This window comes from Euphorbia lathyris, chromosome 1 (genome assembly GCF_963576675.1).
Source record: "Euphorbia lathyris chromosome 1, ddEupLath1.1, whole genome shotgun sequence".
Taxonomy (NCBI): domain Eukaryota; kingdom Viridiplantae; phylum Streptophyta; class Magnoliopsida; order Malpighiales; family Euphorbiaceae; genus Euphorbia; species Euphorbia lathyris.
Window position 1 is genome coordinate 81577663 of NC_088910.1, and position 21999 is coordinate 81599661.

The 21999-nt window shown below is 35.1% G+C and overlaps 1 long non-coding RNA gene across 2 annotated transcripts; it reads left to right on the top strand.

Moving 5' to 3' along the window:
• The first annotated feature begins 16205 nt into the window (after positions 1-16205).
• LOC136210798 (uncharacterized) lies at positions 16206-19742 on the top strand. Of its 2 annotated transcripts, XR_010678211.1 has the most exons (4): positions 16206-16295; positions 16644-16713; positions 17466-17939; positions 19607-19742. It is a non-coding gene; the product is annotated as an uncharacterized lncRNA (long non-coding RNA). The 2 variants fall into 2 exon arrangements; XR_010678210.1 differs by lacking the exon at positions 19607-19742 and having other exon boundaries at positions 17466-18014.
• The last annotated feature ends 2257 nt before the right edge of the window (positions 19743-21999 follow it).

A 21999-nucleotide genomic window follows, 5' to 3' on the forward strand; every position in this document is an offset into this window, starting at 1 on the left:
CGTTTAAGGAACATAAACGAGAAACTACATCTCAAGATTCCATGAGTTTGGATTGCTCGATTCATTTGATTTACAATAATATGACATATGTGAGCCTTGTTTGCAGGGTAAGATGATAAAAGTCCTTTCAATAAGCAAACTGAAAGGACAATATACTTAATGGCCCTAATAGTCGCAGATGTATGTGATCCATTAAGTACCCCGATTAGAGGTGGTTATAGCTACTCCATCACTTTTACGAATGTTTTCAACAAATATGGCTATGTCTATCTGATGAAACATAAGTCTAAAACATTTTAAAGGTTGAAAGACTTAAAAAATGAAGTTGAAAACCAAGTTGGCAAAAGTATCAAGGCCATCCGATCAGATCAGGGTAGCAAATACTTAAGCCAAAAATTTGACTCCTCGCAGCTCACCTCGCCTAAGACACCACAATGGAATGTCATGTGTTTGTGAGAAAAAATTGAACCCTATTGGATATGGTTCGATCAATGATGAGTCAAACATCTCTTCTAATTTCTTTTTAGGGGTATGCCCTAGAAATAATTACCTTTCTACTTAACCGTACACTGACTAAAACATTAGAAAAGACACCGTATAATATATGGACGGGTAAAAATTCCAATATGTTTTTCCTTCGAATTTGGGATTGCGAGTCCTACGTTAAAAGATTAACGGGGACAAGCTCTTGCTCAAAACCGATAAATGCTTACTTATGGGATACCATAAAGAAATAAAAGGGTATTACTTCTACCATCCGGAAGAGAACAAAGTATTTGTTGCTCGAAATGGTGTATTTCTTTAAAATGAGTTTCTCCTCAAGAAAGATAGTGGGAGTGGAGTTGAACTCAAAGAAGTTTAAAATCCTATAGATTCATGTAGAGGGTAGTTTGGAGATTGAGGTGGATTCACGAGGAGTTATGGAGCCCACACCAATCATATAGGAACTGATGATTTCTGGTAGGATTTTTCAGGAGCCCGTAAGGTATGGTCTCCTTGTAGCTGACAATAAAGCATTATGATTCATGATCAAGATGAAGCAAACATCTACCAAGAGGCTATTGAAAGCACTGAATCAGCTCAATGTCTTGAAATGAAAGCTGAAATGCAATTGTTGTATGATAACCAAGTTTGGAACTTGGTTGATCCACTATCAGGTGCTAACATCATTGATAGTAGATGGTGTTTCAAATTGACGACCGATAACACCTTCAAGGGGCAGCTGGTAGCAAAAGGTTTCAATTGATTTCATGGTATAGACTATGACAAAACATTTTCTCAAGTTGCCATGTTCAAATCCATCAGGATACTACTTGACATAGTTGCATATTACAATCATGAGATATGGCAAATGGATGTCAAAACAAATTCGAGTAATTTACGGAGTTCGATTCACAATCACCCATTTCTTCTTAAAGACTTCAGGTTCACTTAATTCCAATTGTTCATAAAAAGTTTTATCACCTATAGGAATCAAAGTTTGAGTAACAATTCAATTGTAAGTAAAATGTGCAGAAGTCATCAACAACAGTTCAAAATCTTGGTTTCCTTCATCTTGGCTCAATGGCGCAATTAAACAAAGAAGAATGTCAAAACAAACAAAAAGGGAAAAAAGACTAGACAAACAACAAAAGATGGTGAAAACGCACAAAAATTCAAAGTTATTTATTGGGAAAAGGAGAGGGAGACCGTAAAGATAAAAAAGATAGAAAATTTCCACTTATAGCAATGAAGGTAATTAAACAAATAGAAATAAAGACTCTAACGATTATCTCCATTTACGTCTGATACTTGTTGCACAATTAGTTCATGTAGATGATACGCTTTGTTAAATCATAACTCAAATAGTTATAATACGAGAATTGAAGTATCAATAAAAGCCTTAAAGGGAATTTTTACCTTTACTAGGAGGGCTTCTGATAACAAGCAGACAAATATCCCCCTAAAATACGTCATCAACTTTTGGATGATAATCTAGAGTCGGCTTACAAAGATCTGCACATGCAGATTTAAGATGAATCAAGGTCGTCTAGCTTTATAGCAGACCAAATGCCATATATACGAGTAGAGTCGACCTTTGAAAACCATGAAAATGCTAGTTTACTTGACATATATTTTGAGTGTCAGTGTGAATGTATGGAAGAACTTTATACATGAAGGGTTTCCATTGGAGAATCATATTATTCTAATGGAACATAACACCTCAAAACCTTAATAGAATGCATAATAACCTATAAATATAAGGTTTTGGATAATCTTTCAATTATGCCGAAAAATTCTAGACTCATTTTTTTCTTCTCTTCATCTAAGATAAAAACTAACTTAGGCATTGAAGTGTTTACACGGGAAAACTGACACCTCTCTTGTTTTGCAAGAATCGGCTCTGATAGATAAAAAGAAACTTGACATCGTTCTCATTTAGAATTTTACACTAGTTATGAAGAGGTAATATTACTGATAACGCTCAAATATAACAAATATAAGACCTCACTTTCACGTGAACTTGACAATAAGATCTGACTCATGAACTCGACAGAGGTAACTATAACATATGTTTTTATCTATTAATAAAGATGACTGTCAAATTGCATATAAAAATTATGTCTTGTTAGAATTAGAACTCTGCATGCAATATTCATGTTCCCTACTAGAATAGAATGAGTCCCACCAAATAATGATGAGGATGAACTAGTAAATAATGACATTTAATGTTGACATAATATCCATTTGGATCCTCAAATTAAAGTTTCAAAATCAATTAGAACTTTAAATTATTAAAATAATCAATTAGGTCCTTAAACTAAGTAAAAATAATCAATTGAGTTCCCATCATAAGTAAAAATTATAAGTTGAGTCCTCAACGAAAATCATTCAGTTGAACAGTTTCAAACTCTCTTCCCCAAAACAATTTTGAGCCAACATAAAGATCATTACAATTTATGTCAAATAGTCATAGTTTCTGATTTTAAGATATGATAGAGACTTCATTGATAATTTTTACTTTGTATAAGGGCTTAATTGATTATTTTAATAGTTTAAGATCCTAATTAATTTTGAAGTTTTAGTTTAGGGACCTAAATAGGTATTATGCCTTTAATGTTGAAGGTAGTACACCAATAGGTCTTTTTACGTTTTTCTTAAGCCATATGAGTATCTATATTTTTCCATTTTTCTAATTATTTCTCCAATTCAATGCTCTTATTTTTCTTGTACCAAAATTTTATTATATTAATATTAATGTTATTGTATCAGCTTTATTCTCAAGTCAAAATAGAGGGAGCTAGGTGGAAGAGTGTAGTGATGTAGAGTTGGAGGAACAACTACCTAAAAGTACCCGAAGCTAGGTGTAGTGTAGGGATAATCGGATAATGTTTTCGAACTTTGAGGTGAAAAAATGGATTTAGAAGATAGGAATAATAAAAAGGAAAGTGGAAACGTGTCAAAAACAAGACCCACACAGTACATTCAACAAAATGCGTGGACAGGACACCACATTCCATGTCTCCCACTCTCTCCCTCCTTTTACTCATTTCAAATTTACCCTTCGTCTTAATACATCATTTGCCCCCGAACTTATCCAAAATGGTTGATTGGCTTCCTGAACTTTCAAAGTGTATCGATAGCCCCCTAAATTTGTTTAAAATGTTCAGTCAGCCCCCTGAACTTGCGTAAAATGTAATTAATTAATTATTCGGTTGTAAAAAAGTAAGTTAAATGCGGAAGATATGTTACACGTGCCTTAGAATGTTATTACATACTTCACAAAATAGATTAAAACATGTTAAAAAAGAATTTCTTACTTATTCAACTATAAAATATTTTATTCTCTAATATTATAATCGCATATCCCCATCTTGGTCGTTTTACTTTTTTAAGATGCGTGCAACATATGTTTCGCATTTAACTTACTTTTTTACAACCGAATGATTAATTGATTATATTTTACGCAAGTTCAGGGGGCTAACTGAATATTTTATGCAAGTTCAGGGGGCTATCGATACACTTTGAAAGTTGAGGGAGCCAATCAACCATTTTGGATAAGTTCAGGGGGCAAATGATGTATTAAGCCTTACCCTTCTATTACTTTGCCAAAATCACCAAAACATTTTTTATAGGCTTAATACATCATTTGCCCCCTGAATTTGTCCAAAATAGTTGATTGGCCCCCTGAACTTTCAAAGTGTCTCGATAGCCCCCTGAACTTGCATAGAATGTTCAGTTAGCCCCCTGAACTTGCGTAAAATGTAATCAATTAATCATTCGGTTGTAAAAAAGCAAGTCAAATGCGGAAGATATGTTACACGTGCCTTAGAATGTCATTACATACTTCACAAAATAAATTAAAACATGTTAAAAAATAATTTCTTACTTATTCAATTATAAAACATTTTCTTCTCTAATATTATAATCGCATACCCCGATCTTGGTCGTTTTACTTTTTTAAGATGCGTGCAACTTATCTTCCGCATTTAACTTACTTTTTTTACAACCGAGTGATTAATTGATTACATTTTATGCAAGTTCAGGGGGCTAACTGAACATTTTATGCAAGTTTAGGGGGCTATCGAGACACTTTGAAAGTTCAGGGGGCCAATCAACCATTTAAGCCTTTTTTATATTATTAGTAATCAGATCTATAGACCTGGCCATGAGTCGGGCTAGACCGGGTTCGGGCCGGATCAGGCAGACTTTTCAATCCAAGTCTAGTCTAATTTAGTAGGTTCGGACCGGGCTCGGCTCGGGTTTAAAAATCAAATCTCAACCCCATAAACATACCTATATCATTTTTTAATTATAAAAAATACATTTTAATACTTAAAAATAAATATTTAATATATAAATCTATAAATATATAAAATTTATTAATTAATAATAATAGATGGGCCGGGGTGGGCCGGACCGTGCTATTTTTATTAATTCCAAGCCCACCCAAAAAATAGGCGGGCTTTAATGGGCCTGGGTCTAACACTAATTATCATTGTCCAAGTCCGACCCAAGAGACACGGATCGGGCGGGTACCCGGATCCGGACCAGTGGACATGTCTAATTCAATCCAATGTCTCTACAACCTCCACGTATTAATAAAAGATAAAATGTAAAAATACCATTAATTTTTACATCTAGAAGTAATTTTATCCTTAACATCTAAAATGATACAATTTTACCCTTAACTTCATCTCAGTTTGTGTTACTACGAAGAGTTTTTCGTAGTAGTATTTGATGGCACTTGTGGGCCCTCATGAACATCCATGTGAGATCTAGGTTCCACAACCCCTTCTCCCTTCCATGTAGCACTTGGGAAGCTACAACCATTGCGCACATGACCATACCGACCATAATTCGTACATGCTATATAGAGCCCCTCATACTCCACTCTAAAAGTATCACTCCCAATATCTAATTGAGCAATAAGTGGATTCATGAGATCGACTTCAATGTGAACACGTGCAAAGCGACCTCACGTAGCTTGAATAGTATTAGTATCAACTTTTACTGCTTTACCAATCATATTTGTAATGGCCATGAGTAGATTTTCATCATAATATTGCAAGGGTAATGCTGGAAATCTCGCTCAAAACATCGTGGAATTAACCATTGCCTCAGATACAATAAAATTCGGAGTCTATGTACGAACAATTAAATAATGTCCCTAGATCATCCATGGTCCTCTGTTCATCACAGTATCCATACCAGTCAAGCTCTCAAACTTCACCAAATAATATCCAAACCCCAAGCTTGTCAACATTAATTCCTCCATTGGCTTCCATAACTCTCTAATCTTCTTGTCTAATTCTAGAAATCCTATGCATCGGCCTAATATTTTTACGATTAAGGCATCTCTCCATGGTTGCTATAAGCAGTCGGCCAAAGTAGGGGCAAACACAATTTTAGGGCGCAGTTTGTTATTATCCACAAACCCTATTTCGACAAGTTCAAGAGCTAGGTAATCTTTGCAAATTCTACGTTCCACAAGGATATGACTATTGACAACATCCTGAAACGATTTATTTGTAGGGTTAGGAATTGAATTCCAACGATCTAGAGCCTCTCAAGTTCGATGCAGAGATGGTGGTGAAGAAGTTCGGATATCGCTTTGGGGAAAGTACATCGTAACAAACTCAAGGCCTCTGTTCATATTTTAATTGTTGATCCAATGTTTGTAATTACTAGTAAAAAACCCACACAATGTGTGGGTTATATTATTTTATTTATTTAAAAATAATAATTGTATTTTGTATGATATTTTACTAATGTTCAATCTTAAAAGATTCTATTATAAATATTCTATTTTTTAATAAAATTAATTTTTGATAGCAAAGAACATAAATGGATCTTAAATGATAGTTTTACACTATTTCGTACTTTTAAGCATCATGCATTATTTGAAAAATATACTTGTAAAATAAATTTTAATGTTATTTTCTTTTGTTTAAGGTGGTTGAATTTTCAGTTTTTATTACTTTAATAAATTTTATTTATGCATTTTAAGAAAAATATGTGTGTTGGTTATTAAAACTCTTTTCCTCAAGAGTATTAGTTTTTTTTTCTAAGGGTATTGCTATTTATCGCCAAATTACTTATCACCACCCCTATTCAGATAATTTTACCATTTTCATAAAAAAAATTCAAAACTGATTTTTTTAGAGAATTGGGCAAAATTTGGCCTATGCGGATGTGGCTTCCGCCCTGCCCATGGAAGGGGCGGGGATGCGGCATCCGCCTAGGCCAGGCCGGTGCAAAATTGTAAAACTTTTAGTGACGAAAAATACTAAATCGTTCAATTTTTTATGATGAAAAATGCAAAATTCTCCAATTTTTTGTAACGAAAAATGCAAAATCATCATAAAAAATATGTATTATTTTCATGAGTTCTTTGATAAAAAAAACGTAAATTTTAATGCTTCCGACTCGTAATCATCCATTTCCGAGGTTCGAATTGTCACACATCAATTATCTTCATAATTTCAATTATTATTGTTCGGGTTTATGATTTTGGAGAGAGAATTTTCAGTTTTTAATCAAAATTGAGAAGGGAAAAAAAGTCCAAATAGGGTGGGGGTGGGGATAAATAATTTGGAAGCTGTATTTAGCAGCCCACTTTTTTTAAACTGTTGTTATATGTATAAACAAATTTTGATCTAAAAGATTTGTCTTAGGTCGTATATCCAGTATGAGCGTAAATTACACCTATGGCTATTGAACTTTACTCATTTTCATTTTCACAGTATGATTATTAAACTTAAAATGTAATATAAGTCACTCAAATTTACGTTTTATAACATTATGACCACTAAAGTTTAACTATATCAAAATGACTGTTAACGACCTCAAAATGGAAATTTTTAGGAATTAAAGTTGTTTAGAATGACATTTACCATGAATCCTTTTTTTTTTCAAAATCATCATTTCTATTACCTTCTCTCTCCTAACTAAACAACACATAAGTGATCTTAAAACAAAAATTTTGAAGAATTAAAATTACTTTGAATATCATCAATTTTTGAAAGTTTTTATTTTGAAGTCGTCAAGAGTTATTTTGAGGTATTGATTGAACTTTAGTAAATCTAATATTAAAAAATATAAAGTTGAGTGGTTGTTATGTTATATTTCAAAGTTTCATGTTATAAAATTTCAGTGGCTATAAATATAATTTGGCCTTCAGTATTGGGCAGCTCAAATAATACCGTGAAAGAAAAGGTAAAAATCAAGAAATACAAAATAAGAAGTTTTGCAAGAATTGTTTGTATTTAAGGAATCCCCCATCAACCATCAAACACGTATCATCTGTAAATTGACATAGGTAGGAGGAGTCGTTACTAATTTGTAAATTGTAATGGATCCAATTATTTATTAAGAAACTAATAAGTGATGCATGCAATTCAATAATTGAGATAATTATGATATAAAGGGTTATTTATTTTACCTAATGTTTGATGTTGCTGTTTGTTATTTGGAAAACTGTTTTTCTAAAAAAAACAATGATTTTCTGCTTTTGTAAAATGCTACTTTTTAGGTGTAAAAGCAAACGTGAGATTACTAACCAAATACCTAAAACTCTGACTTTTAAAATAAAATGTCAAACAATCAAACAATCCATAACTACAATAAATTATGTTGAACGGAAAATACTCAACACTTTCAGTTACCTCATATATATGTAATCCAAAAAGTATAAACATACCTCCATAATTATACCTCCATAATCAACCCCTCCACAAAGATTAAGAGTCTGAAATAAAAGAAATTCAAATTACCGATATTTTTTACCAATTACAACTCAAATTAAATTATAATATATATGATGAATAATATAGACAACTTCTCAAAATATTGAATTTATTCCGTTTTTTTTATACATTTTACATTTTCATTACTTTATAATTATTATTTTTCATCCACTATTTTTTTTGAAGCACATCCACTACTTAATATATAGGTTAATATTTGATAAAAACATTATATTTCGATTTTAAAATTTTTAATCCAATTAAATAAAATATTGAAATTGTTAATATTTCTTTAATTAATAATAAATATTATATTATATGTGTGATTTATTGAATAATGGTGATACAAGTAATTTAAAGAAATAATTATTAGAATTGGGTGAGTTGTCCTCCAACCATGAGGATCCTCTTACATTTTGAAGCATTGGAGAGTAATCTAGAGTAAGGTTGAAAGGGTGAGTAAGAAGTGGACACGTGGAAGAAGAATGATAAGGTTATCTTCTGATAAGATTTGGTCAACTGAATTTAAGTTCAGTGGTTCTGGACTCCTTTTGTCTCATACCCGGAACTCCGGGTCGGCCCACTCGCCCGGAGTATTTCTTTATTTATTTAATTTAAATTGTCATTTCCGATTCTTAGGTAAGATTTTGTTTTTGTCTTTGCTTATGCCACTTACTAACTATATCCATGTGACTATTCAACTGTTCATGTGGTTTGCATCAACTCATTTGCCTTTTTCATTTCAATTCTAATTATTAATGGGTTTACTATTCACCGCTCCTAAATTATTTATCACCCTCTCCTGTACGATATTTTAACTCTTTTCAGTTTTTCATTCAAAAACTTAAAATCCTTTCTCTCCCGGACAAAAAATTGGAATTCTGAAAAAATAGACCCAAAAACGCCGAAAATGAACGATTTGGAAGACGATGTAATGTTTCGATCCTACAACTATTGAAATTTGCGAAGTATTACAGAAATCGATTTTTTTTAGATGAATTTTGCCTAAACGGGTAGTTCATACTGTCTGTGCCTAGGAACTCGCGGATGAACTTCTCGTTCGCCCCTATGACCGAATGGATAGTTCATCCTATCAGTCCATGGGGCTGGCAGTATGAGCCACCGATAGTTATGAGCCACTGATAGCTCCCATTTGTATAGGGTTTTTAGACCCCTTTTAGTTCGTTTTTGTTTTATTTCCCTTTAACTTTAGTATCGCTTTGTTACATTTTAGTTTAAATTAGTAATTTCTAGTATTTATGGCGTTTTCGGTGTTTTTAGGTCTATTTGAGCATTTCCGAACTAGACCCAAGCCTATTGGAGCATTTTCGGATTATTCAGGGATCGTTAGAGCACTTTTGGGATTCATCAGGGACCATTAGAGCACTTTTTGGAAGCCTAGGGACCTAAACAGATAAAAGCCGGAGCAAAATCACCCCATTTAGGACCTGTCTCGTTGATACAATACCTGTCGCGTCGAGACAGGCCGACGAGATGAGGCGGGGAAAGGCGCACCAGCGCCTTCCCCCTTGTTGGAATGCGCGGATCGGGCCCAAAAGTCCATTAAAAACACTTTGTAATGTCCCTTTTTACCCTTGAGGCATTAGGGGTTCCTCCATAACTCTATAAATAGGGAGCTAATCCTAATCCTTGAGGGGGGGATGAGCCATTGAATAAATTAGAGAGCCGCTAGGGCTTTCTCTTCTCCCCAATGTAGATTTTTAGCTTTTAATTTAGCTTTTCCAGCTTTCTAGATTAGGTTTATTTTCATTCTTTATTTCTTTCAAGAACAATTGATGGGAGAAGTTCCTCATCTTCTATTTCTGTAATTGGAATCGGCAAAATGGGTTTTGGATTTCTATCTCTCCCTCTTATCTTTTCCTTTTATATTTAATTGAAGCTTTTTCCATTATTCATATATGCCTATTGCTCTGATTGGTTTGTCTATGAACTGATCCCCATCCAATTTGGGATGAGGATGAAATTGATTGTATGAATATGTATGATTAGGGATCTAGGACCTTTGATTGATCAGTTTATACATGCTTAATGCATATAAATTGTTAGGAACAGGATTTATGCTAGAATGAACATTGATAATGATCAACTAGTCTGTTTATGTATATAATGTGCTTAATGCCTGTGACCCTGACATTAAATTGGATTATAGATAGATGAGAACCTGACCACGGAATCGTCTATACCGAATTTGTATTAACTTGACTTCGCTAGAGACCACTAAGAATGAGGCTTTGTGGCTGGGCTACGGCTTTAGCCTTAGTTGCCAAAGAACCTAATGCTTTGCATGACCTAGCGTATATGCCTAATCAAGTCGTCACCCAAATGCATATGAATAGGTTAGATGGATCTTGATCACATTTGTCTTTCTTATTAGGGCAATTACCGTCAATCACTGGTAAAACATAAATCTGAACTCCCTAAACCATACATAGGATTTAATCAAAGGATTCCTCAGCCTAGATTGTCCACCTTCTACCCTGTCAATTGTTCGCTTTATTGCTTATTTTGTTATTGCCTTTAATTCATTCAATTAATTAGTTATTCCAAACCCAAACCTTTATTCAACCCTCTAAACAATTAGATCACTCTAGGTAGATTTACTAGTTATAACAAATAGTCTTCGTGGTTCGATCTTGTGCTTAGCACAATATTACTTGCTGCGATAGGATACACTTGTCCTATTAAATGCTATATACTTTACAAGCATCAGCCACCCGTTTTTTCCTTGGGGAAAACGGATAATCCACCCGTTTCCCCTTAGGATAAACGGTTGGCGTACCCGCCCCCCTTTATGGGGAGCTTAAATTTCTCTAATCGTCCATAGTTGTCCTATTTTATTAGTATTTTTGACCAATACTATGCATTTCATTTCATTTCAAGTGCCATTAGAAGATTGGGATATCAACGGGATTGATTGCAGTTGTCGTTTCATTACATACACCATTTTCCTTACAAGCTCTGAAGCTATTGCATGGGCTAAAAGCATTGCAATTGAGAATTGTTTCGAGTAGTAGGAGAAGCTTATCATCATCTGTCCTACTTTGCACATCTTGATGACGAAAGTTGCATGTACTCCGCCACTGAAGTAGTGGTCAGCCAGTAGCTCCTCCCTAGTCACCCCGAACAGATCCATAACTGAGGATTGAAGCTCCGATGGTCCATGGTCAGCAGTCACCATATCCCCATCTACTAGGATACGCGAAATCTATCACACTATGCAATAGAATGGTCATCTCACCGAAAGGCATGTGAAATGATGACATGTCCGGCTGCCAACACTCCGTAAAAGCAGATATCAAAGATGCATCAATATGAGTGTACATGATAGATGGTAGGGGTGCACATGGTCAGTTAACCAGTCCATTAAGGTTAATTCAGTCGGTTAACCATTTAATCGGGTATTTTAAAAATATTAACCATACACTAGTCCATTAAATTCGGTTAACCACTAATCGGTTAACCAATTATTTCGGTCGATTAACCTTTTATTTCGGTTTCTAACCATTAGTAAATAAAAATAAAAATAATAAAAAATTCTAATTTTTATTGTGAGGGAGACGGTGTGTCAATGGCGAGTTGAAGAGATTAACTACGGAGAGGGAGATGTATGTGTATTATGTCCGTGTGGTTTTACATAATACACTAATTATTTAACCCTTGTGGTTTTACATACGTAATACACTAATTAGTTCCTAAATTTTTAAAAATAATTATATGATCCCACAGTTTTGATTCTGTTAAATTATTTAGTCCCTATATCAAATCTCCGTCTAAAAATGGGTTAAAGAACAATTAAACGGGTAAAAAAAAGGCTAAATTGTCCTTAATAAAACTTCTGGCTATAAAGTTTTGGAAAATAAGTAATAAATTTTTATCATTGTTTCTATAAAGCCGCATAAAGTGAAATTAGAGAGACACTAACAAATTAACCGAGAGTTATTTACATATTTTCATCTCATTTGATGTTAATATTTGATAGAAGGACTAAACTATTAATAGTGAAAAATTTAGAGACCTTCTAATTAAATAATGGATTGATTAATGAGTTATGAAAAACTATAGGGACTAAATAATTGTTTATCCATCTAAATAAATTTATTTTATATTTTTTTAATATTTAATTGAGATTCGGTCGGTTTCGGTTAACCGCAGTTTTGGAATAAAGAAACCATAACCGTAACCATTAACAACTATTTTTAAAATTAAAAATCGTATACTAGTCCATCGGTTTCGGTTAACCTTATTTTCGATTTGGTTTCAGTTTGGTTTTTCGGTTTTCTGGATTTTTATGTGCACCCCTAATAGATAGGAGATGTGCCACCCTAGATGACTGTATAAGCACATGGGTCTCCTCAGAAGTATCATTGAACCATGTGACCAGCTTACTACAAAACCCTGATCTCGTATGGCACCTGAGGACACTTTTCTTCTTCTCTCTCCAAATCTCAGTTGCAACATGTCCCATGAAAATGGGAATCACTGAACCATCAACAAGACCCCCGGGGACCTGCTCCCTCCAAAATCACAAGTTTTTAATGTTTTTCTTGCGTTTCATTCACTAATTCGCGCCCAATTTGAACGCAACATTAAGACGTTTCAATATGATAATGGGGGTGAATTCAATAACAATTCGTTCCGTCACTTTTCTTTAACTCACGGAATTCAATTTCGATTCTCATATCCCTACACTTCTTCCCAAAATGGTAAATCTGGGCGAACAATACGCACAGTGAGCACTGTTATGAATCATGTATCAGTCCCGTTTAAATTTTGGCATCACGCTCTTGAACTGGCAACTTACCTGTTAAACATTTGTCCCCATAAAATTTTAGGATACCACTCTCCCACTAAAATCCTATATCAGACAGACCCAACCTATACTCATTTACGCATTTTTGAATGTCTCTGTTTTCCTTTAATTCCTTCTGTGTCACGTCATAAGCTAGAGGCTCGTTCGCATCCTTGTGTATTCCTCGGTTACCCATCCAATCATCGCGGGTATAAATGTCTAGACCTCTCAAACAACAAAATTATAATCTCCAGACATGTCGTGTTTGACGAATCCAAATTTTCGTGTTCATCAAACATCCCGTCGTCCAAATCGAGTTTCAGGACCCTTGCGGAAGTCGACGGTGGCCTGCTTCCTGCTGGTCGCCTAGACCACTCACATATTACACCCCATTCGCCTCTTCTGTCCGTCGAGTCTATATCTCCATCGCCTTTTGCGTCTTTCGCATCCGCAGCGTCCCCTGCATCAGTCCCATCGCATCTGTCTCCCATGTCCATGTCGTCATCTACGTCCCCTGTTTCCCTATCGACAGCGTCTGTCCTGTCGTCTAGTTCTCGATCGAGTCCTTCCTCGAGTCGTTCTGTGTCTCACAAATCCCAAACCCCACCATCCTCTCCACCAATCATTAGCACTGATACTTCCCCTAGCCAATCCCCAACAAAACCATCAGATCAGCCTTCACATCCCACATTACATAACATGGTCACACGAGCTCAATATGGCATACGAAAACCGCGTCGTATGCTAAATTTATCAACCACTACATCGCCCATTATCTCTCCCATACTAAAGTCACCAATACTTGCATTAAGTGATCCAAACTGGACACATGCCATGACTGATGAGTTTGAGACTTTAATTCAAAATAAGACGTGGGTACTCGTACCCCGTCCCCAAAATACTAATGTTATTCGTAGTTGGTGGATTTTCAGGCACAAAACAAATGCAGATGGCTCCTTTGAGCGTTACAAAGCCAGATTGGTTGGAAATGGTTCGGGTTAGTTGGCTGGAGTGGATTGTGGTGAAACTTTCAGTCCTGTGGTTAAATCGGCAACAATTAGAGCTGTTCTCAGTATAGCTTTGTCCAAAAATTGGAATATTTGGCAATTAGATGTCAAAAACGCCTTCTTGTACGGAGATCTCAATGAGACTGTATACATGCACCAACTATTGGGCTTCAGAGATGCTTAATTTTCTGATCATGTTTGTCTGCTCCACAAATCACTTTACGGTCTTAAACAGGCTCCTCGAGCCTGGTATCAGCAGTTTGCCAACTTTGTGATCAAGGTGGGATTTACCAACAGTATCTCAGACAACTCTCTGTTTGTTTACAGACAAGGTAAGAATACAGCTTACATCTGTTGAAACACCTTTCCACATGATTTTGATTTGACAAAATTATTTAAGTAAATCCCATGATTAAAACAATTAAAATTTAAGTGCTTTGATTTAATTGTACTAATGTGTTTGTTCAATGTTGAGTAAGTTAACTAACGAGAACAGGAACTGAAAGTCTATAAAAGAAAGACAGAACAAAGTCAGCATAAGCAAGTCACACAGGAGAAGCTGAGTAGAATGCAACTCAGCTTTGCGAAAGAAATGTCTTCTTCAGAAAATCTTGAAGGCGAAGCCGCTGAGTCAAGCTGAGTAAAAATCAAGTCAGCGTAAATGATTTGTCAACTTGGCAGACAAGGTCTGACACAAATCAGAAGTCTTGGAAATCCGTATTAAGGACCTTTTCGAGACGCATGGACCATTTGACTTTTGGCAAGAAGACAAACCTAGCGCAAGAAGACGAAACTGGCAAACCTGGCTCCTGCTAAAAACAGAAGACATGATTGGCCTGCAGCTCTGGAAGCTGACCACGTGATGACTAAGAAGACCGTTCTTCCCACAACAGCTATGTCGGATTTCCAATTATTGAAGCCACAAGATTGCTATAAATAGGCCAAATCATCACTTGGATTATATACACATACAAGAGATATACATACAGATAAGCAAAATCTTCACTAAGTGATAATCCAAAATAGAAGCTGTCTGAAAAGAAAAAGAAAGCTCTTACACCAAACTCCAATCATTGTGTAAAAGTCTAGATTGATTCTGTCATCTAAAGTGTTCTTTGTTGTATTAAGAACAATTTCTTATCATTTGTAAAAGGTTAGAAGAGTGAAGCTGAGTACTCAGTTATAGTACTTAGTGGTAGAGAGAAGCTGAGTACTCGGTTATAGTATTCAGTGGTAGATAGGATTGAGTAGACGAATAGAGGACGGTACTCTTGCATACTCAGTTGCTATTGTAAATGGTTTGTGCTCTACCTTTAAAGAGCTCAATAGAGGATTGAAAAAGCTCGGAAGGATTCCAGGGACTAGACATAGGCGGAGAGGCCGAACTATGATAAGTCTGCTGAGTAAACTCTAACCCTTTCTCTTGATATATATATGTATGTGTTGCTTGCTTAAAATCACTCAGTAAATAATCTGTACAAACAAAAGGTGAGTAATCTGAGTGCTAAGTTGGAAACTAACTTAAGTGTTAATTCCCAACTCAGAATTGAGACAGCCCTAGTCAGCATCTGATTACTGCCTGTCTCATACCATACTCAGCCTTGCTGACTTAAATTAAGTTCAAATTATTCAAACAATATATTAAGTCAGTATCATTAAGCGAAAAAAGTTATATTAGTTCCTAACCCCCTCTTGGAACTAATCTTATCAAGTTACACGGGACCAACAACATCCTCCTGTACGTCGATGACATAGTTCTCGTCACCTCTTCTGACAGGCTACAGACATCTATTGTATCTTATTTGAACTCTGAATTTGCAATGAAAGACTTGGGTCCGTTGTATTATTTCTTGGGAATTTCAGTGACTCGCTCACCTGTAACGCCCGTAAAATCATATATAGACATTTATTATATTTATATGGATATATTTTATTTGCATTATCCTATTTAAAAAAAATATTAGATTGTAAAATAATTAATCGAAATTGTAATACGAATTGTTAAATTTATATATATATATATTAAAGTTTACCGAAATATATGTACAAATATAATAAAGTAAATAGTTGTAATTTAACGAAATACCTTTTAAAATAATTTCTATTAAATTCCTATTTTGCCCAAAACCCTAACCAATGCTCTTTATATATATAATTGTGCGGCAAATAAGAAAGGGGGGCAGTTTGGTTTATTTCTTCTGTATGCCGCAGTCAAAAGCTTGCTTCTCCATGGAAAAGCAAATTCGAAAGGTATTTTTTTGTTTTTTTTTACTATTAAATTTTAAGAATATTGTATATGGAAAAAGGAATTTATGTATTTTCCCACTTTCTTGATTTTCACAAAATGATTCCAGAACCATTGAATCATTGCAGAAAAATGGTTTTCTATTTTAATTAATTAGTTTGCTATTTTAACTTTTCTTATAATCATGGTGGAGAAAGGTTTTTCCAAATTATAATAATAATAATAATAATTATTATTAACTTGAAGATAAGTTTCATCTATCCATAGAGTTTAATTGTTTCAAAAAAAAAAAAGGAACTTATTAATAATGTGACATGATGCTTGAGTAATTAGTGTGACTAAATTATTTTTAGGATATCAGAGTCAACCGAAGATAGGCTAGAAGAGTTCGTTGGGTAATTAGATTTGCTTTGGATATTTGAGGTAAGTGGTTAATTAAATATATAGTATATGTGTCGTATGTTTGGGTGCTATAATTGACTTGGTGTAATAATTGCTTATTGATTTGAGTTATATGTTTGACATGTATACTTGATATGTATGATGATTTCGGTGACGTGAATGAATTGAATTTGATATTGATGGTTGATATTTATGATGATTGCGGTGACGTGAACGAATTGAATTTGATATTTGATGGTTGTGAGGACATGAATGGTTTTTAGACCGAGACTTATTGATGATAGAATGTAAATTTGTTATGATACATTTGATAAACTTGGATAATATGAAAGATTGGGAAGTTATGAGAATAAGAGCTTATCTAGGATAGTATATTCAATGGTTGCGACTGAATTGAGAAAAATGAATATTGTGATCACGTGAAATATAAACACCGGGTATTTGTTACGACAGGGTGTTAAGGTACCGGGTATTTGTTACGACATGGTACCTAAAGATAAGAGACGGGATACCGGGTATTTGTTACGACAGGGTATCCCAGGATATGATTTTATTGGCCAAGCAACCATTGGGTATTACTAGACTAGAGTAAGCAGGGCCCTTTGAATAAACTAATAATATTTTTTTTTACTATTTGATGGTTTGCTTGATAACTAATAATTATTAAGTGCATGTAAACTGAATTGTATGCGCGTGTGGTTGTGCTATGTATTTAATTGGCTATCTTACTGGGCTCCCCAAGCTCACCCCACTTTCCACTAGTTTTCTTTCAGGTTAATGTCATTAAATGCTTCGTGATGCTCGTCTGGATCGGCCAGTATGTAGAGTCGTCATTTAATTAAGTGTTTGTTTTTATTTTATAAAGGTTTTTATTGGTCTGTGAACATCAATTTGATGATACGTTGAATAGAAATTTATTATTGTCTATATAATTAGAGTTTTTTGAAAAAGGGGTGTTACACACCCGGCTCAATTTTTCTATCCCAAAAGAAGTATGCAGCAGAAATTATTGAGAAAGCCGGTCTTGGCTCCTGTAACGCAGCTAATACTCCTGTCGACACCAAACAGAAGCTTAGCGCTTCCTCCGGCTTCGCCTACCATGACCCCACGGAATACAGGAAACTTGTCGGGGCTCTCCAGTATGTCACTCTTACAAGACCAGATATCTCTTATGCAGTACAACAGATTTGTTTGTTTATGCACGATCCAAAAACTTCGCACATGGCTGCCTTTAAGCGTATCCTACGGTATGTGTTGGAGTTTAATGTCCTAAAGACAATTGTTTTAGGATATTAATATTAATGAATAAATTGTTTATTTGATCATTTGTTTAATAAGATATATAGCATTAAAATGTAGCTATATATAAAGGCACAAATCTTTCATAAAGAAAGTAATGCTAAGTTTATTTAAGTAGTTATAAAGTGTTCATACAAGTATGAAGTGAGACTGTATTTTATAATAGACCAATAGACTTAAAGTAAACCCAAGTCAAGTGATATGTTATAGGGGTTGGCATATTACTGTTGAGACTTGCATGTAACAGTGTTTTCTGTCGAGACAGAAAGTTGATCTCACAAGCTTTAGATATTAAGATATCTAGACAGTTACATGGATCCGGTGAAGGAGTTCATTAGGATTGGGACTCGACTTGAGATAACAGTATGGATTAATTTATCAAAAAGTGTCAACTGTTCATCTCATTGGTATTAGTAGGTATAACTAATCCTCAGACTCAAACATTCGTTAATTAGTGATTCCGGATTGTGGAGTCTGGTACTTTGATTCTGTGCGAGCACGATCCAACAGGTGAGAGCCTGGGGTGTGAGAGAGCAGGGTTGGGTATCACACAAAGTGATTGCAGAATAGTTAATGTCAGATTGAGCATTCGTCACTCCTAATAAGTGGGAGATATATCCAAATGGCCGCTTGTGGTGAATTAACTGAAATCCTTGTAAGGTGATAGAGTTAAGAGTAGAAATGAATATTTCACTTAACTTATCTTTCAGAGTGAATTCAACGTATACAAGTAAAACGGACTCTTCGTTATATGTAACCTTGACACGCTCCATGGTTATAAGGAATTGACCAACAGGATATAGTTGATGAAGGATCGTATTATACTGTACCTAATGTAGAAAGGTTAACGTCAGTTATTAACCTGACTTCTTAATTGCTCTAGGGGAATATCATAGGTTCTGCTAGTAACAGCTCGCGATGGTATTCCGTTATATATATATGTTGGAATTAATCGTGATGAATAATTTCAAAGGATATATACGGCTAGTGGCAATAAAGAACATAATGGGTCGCATATGGGACTTGGAATCAGAGGACGAAAATGTAATTAGTGAGACACTATATAGGGGGCCAAAAATTGCATATTGATTAGGGATCAATTAATTTGATTAATAACTGTAATTTGATTATGGTTGTGAATTAAATTAAAGGATTATCAGATAATGTTAATTAAAAGTTTTATGTGATTGAAACTCTAATTAATTATCCCTAACATTAATTAATTATTAATTTCATTAATAATAATTATCTAGATATAATTAGTTATTATTTAGATAATAGTAAAGTGTTTATTTAATTATCTAATTAGGAATCCTATTCCGAATAAGATTTCAATTATTTAATTACCTAACACAACTGGGATTAGGGTTTAGAGAAGTCTATAAATAGACTCCCTAACCCCAGGAATTTCAACCTACACAGATAAAAGGAGGAGGAACCGTTCCGTCGTCGTCTCGGCTGATTCTCATTATTCTTACTCTCTCTTTGATCTCGTATCGATTTCCGTTAGAGGCAATCATTGCGATTGCTATACTTTAAAATATTGATTACTGATTAGTTTTGTTTTTCTGTGTTGAACAAAAACGTTCGTTGCTCACAAATTGATAATAAGAAGTTGTGGGCACTTCGTTTGCAACCGTAGATAGTTCTTCACCGAAGGTATTACTTTCTATCCCTTTTTATATGAAATAACAATACACAGATACTGGAAAAGGGAAATAGATAAAATAGATAAAATTTTATTATTCCGCTACGCCTAGGCTTGTATATTTTCCTTCATTGGTATCAAAGCCTATGTTAATCTGTTATTTCATATATGTAAATAAAAGAGTTTTTCAATCGGATTGAATATATTTATTGTTAGGTTAATTAATTAATCGGTTAGTTTAATTAATCTAAAGATAAATAAGTTTTGATTACTTAATAATTAAAACTGATTATGCATAGTTCCTAATTACTTCGGCTGATAATCGTTTAAACAAAAGCTTAAAAGGTTTTATAGTTAGATAATTAAAACGTTTTGGTTTTATTAAATCTAAAAGATAAAACTGATTTCAGATATTCTGAAAATTGTTTTGAAACTGTTTTAAAACAATTATATATATATATATATTTATTTAATTTTAAAAAATAAAAATAAATAAATAGCTGTTTGGGGGCGCTGCCGCGAGGCGGCAACCCCGATCGCTATTGCGACTGGTTGCTGCCTTGCGGCTGCAACCAGTAGCGGCGGACGCTGCTGCCACTGGTCGAAAGGGTCCGGCGCTTTTGCCATTGCCCACCTCTTCGATCGCTCTGCGTTTGCGAAGTTCTCTAAGGCGGATTTCGGCTGTTTGAATGAAGGTCCTCCACTTCTTCCGTCATCCTACGCTAATGCGGTCAAAAGAGCAACTCCCTCCACAGCCATTCCGACACGTTCTCAACCTATTTTCTCTGATGAAGGTGGTTTTCGCGCAGTTCGGATTCAATAGGACCTATACGAGGAACGAATCAAATCGGTTCGGCACTCTGTGATTGCGCGGGTCACGCTGAATAAGGGAGATAAACCGTGGAAGCACGCCGATCTCAAGCAGAAATTGAATAAGGTATAGAATCGTACTCTGGACTAGCAATTGATTTCAGTAGGGAAAGGGTTTTATCAGATCATTATGCCAAATGAATGTGCCCTGCAAGCCATTTGGGGGATTGGAGCCATTGCTTTGAAGCCCGGAGTAATCAGATTCTCACCCTGGACTCCGTGGTTCAATCCGGACCTGCATAAGAACTCATCGGCTCAAGTGTGGGTTCGTCTATATAATCTTCCCTGGGAATTCTGGGACCCCAGGATTCTTGCTAACATTGCCAGAGCAATTGGAGTTCCACTTCGATTTGATCAAAACACGATCAACGGTGAGTTTGCACATTACGCCAGAATTTTAGTTGATGTTGATCTTTCAGGGGAGATCCAATCTGAACTACGTATTGACACTCTCAATCATAAGCAATGGATTTCTGTGGATTATGAGAACCTCCCCTCTGTCTGTGGTATCTGCTCCTCTATTGGTCATTTGGCAGCTCAGTGCAGAAGAAACCAGGGGTTTACCAAAGTGAACACTGTCAAGAAGCAGGCTGGTGCTGGTGCAGTTTGGCGTAAAGCTCCTGTTGGTCCCGTGTGATTAGTTCCAAGGGGGGGGGGTTAGGAACTAATATAACTTTTTCGTTTAATTAATATGCTGACTTAGTTATTTGGTGAGTTTGTCAACTCAGCTTTTGGTCAGCTTGGCCAGATATGCTATAAGACAGCTTTGGCCGAATATTGACTAAGGCCGTTTTATTTGTAAGTTAGATATTGACACTCTTGGAGGTCAGCTTCTAACTCAGCACTTGAAATTACTCAGAGTCAACTTTAAACAATTTTATATGCTGAGTAAACTTCAAACACAACACATGCACATATATATATATTGAGAGAGAGTTTAGAGATTACTCAGTATCACTTATCCTGGTTCGGCCTCTCCGCCTACGTCCAGTCCCCAGAGTCCTCCAGGCTTTTAGAATCCAATACTGAGCTCTTTAAAGGTAGAGCACAAACCGATTACAAGGCAGTTGAATATGCAAAAGTACCTTCCTCTATTCGTCTACTCAACTCCTACTAAGTGCTACAACCCAGCACCTAGATTTCTCTACCACTGAATGTTTACAACCAAACACTCAGCACAACACTCTCAATGTTACAATTGATAAACACTTGTTCCTTTTCAGATGAAGAACACTTTAGAAGATTACAAGTAATCACTCTAGCATTTACACAAAGAATGGAAGATGGGTGTAAGATCTCTTTTTGTATCTAAGTGCTTTTGTATCTTTTCTCTTCTTGTACTTTTCTTTTTGTAAAATCGGCAAATGATCCAAGAAGTTCGATTGTCCTTATATAGGGAAAATCTGTGATGGATCATTTTGAAATGATTTAGCCGTTGCTGTTAAAATGGCTCTTTTAGGGGACAGATTCTGGTCAGCTTCAGACTGTTC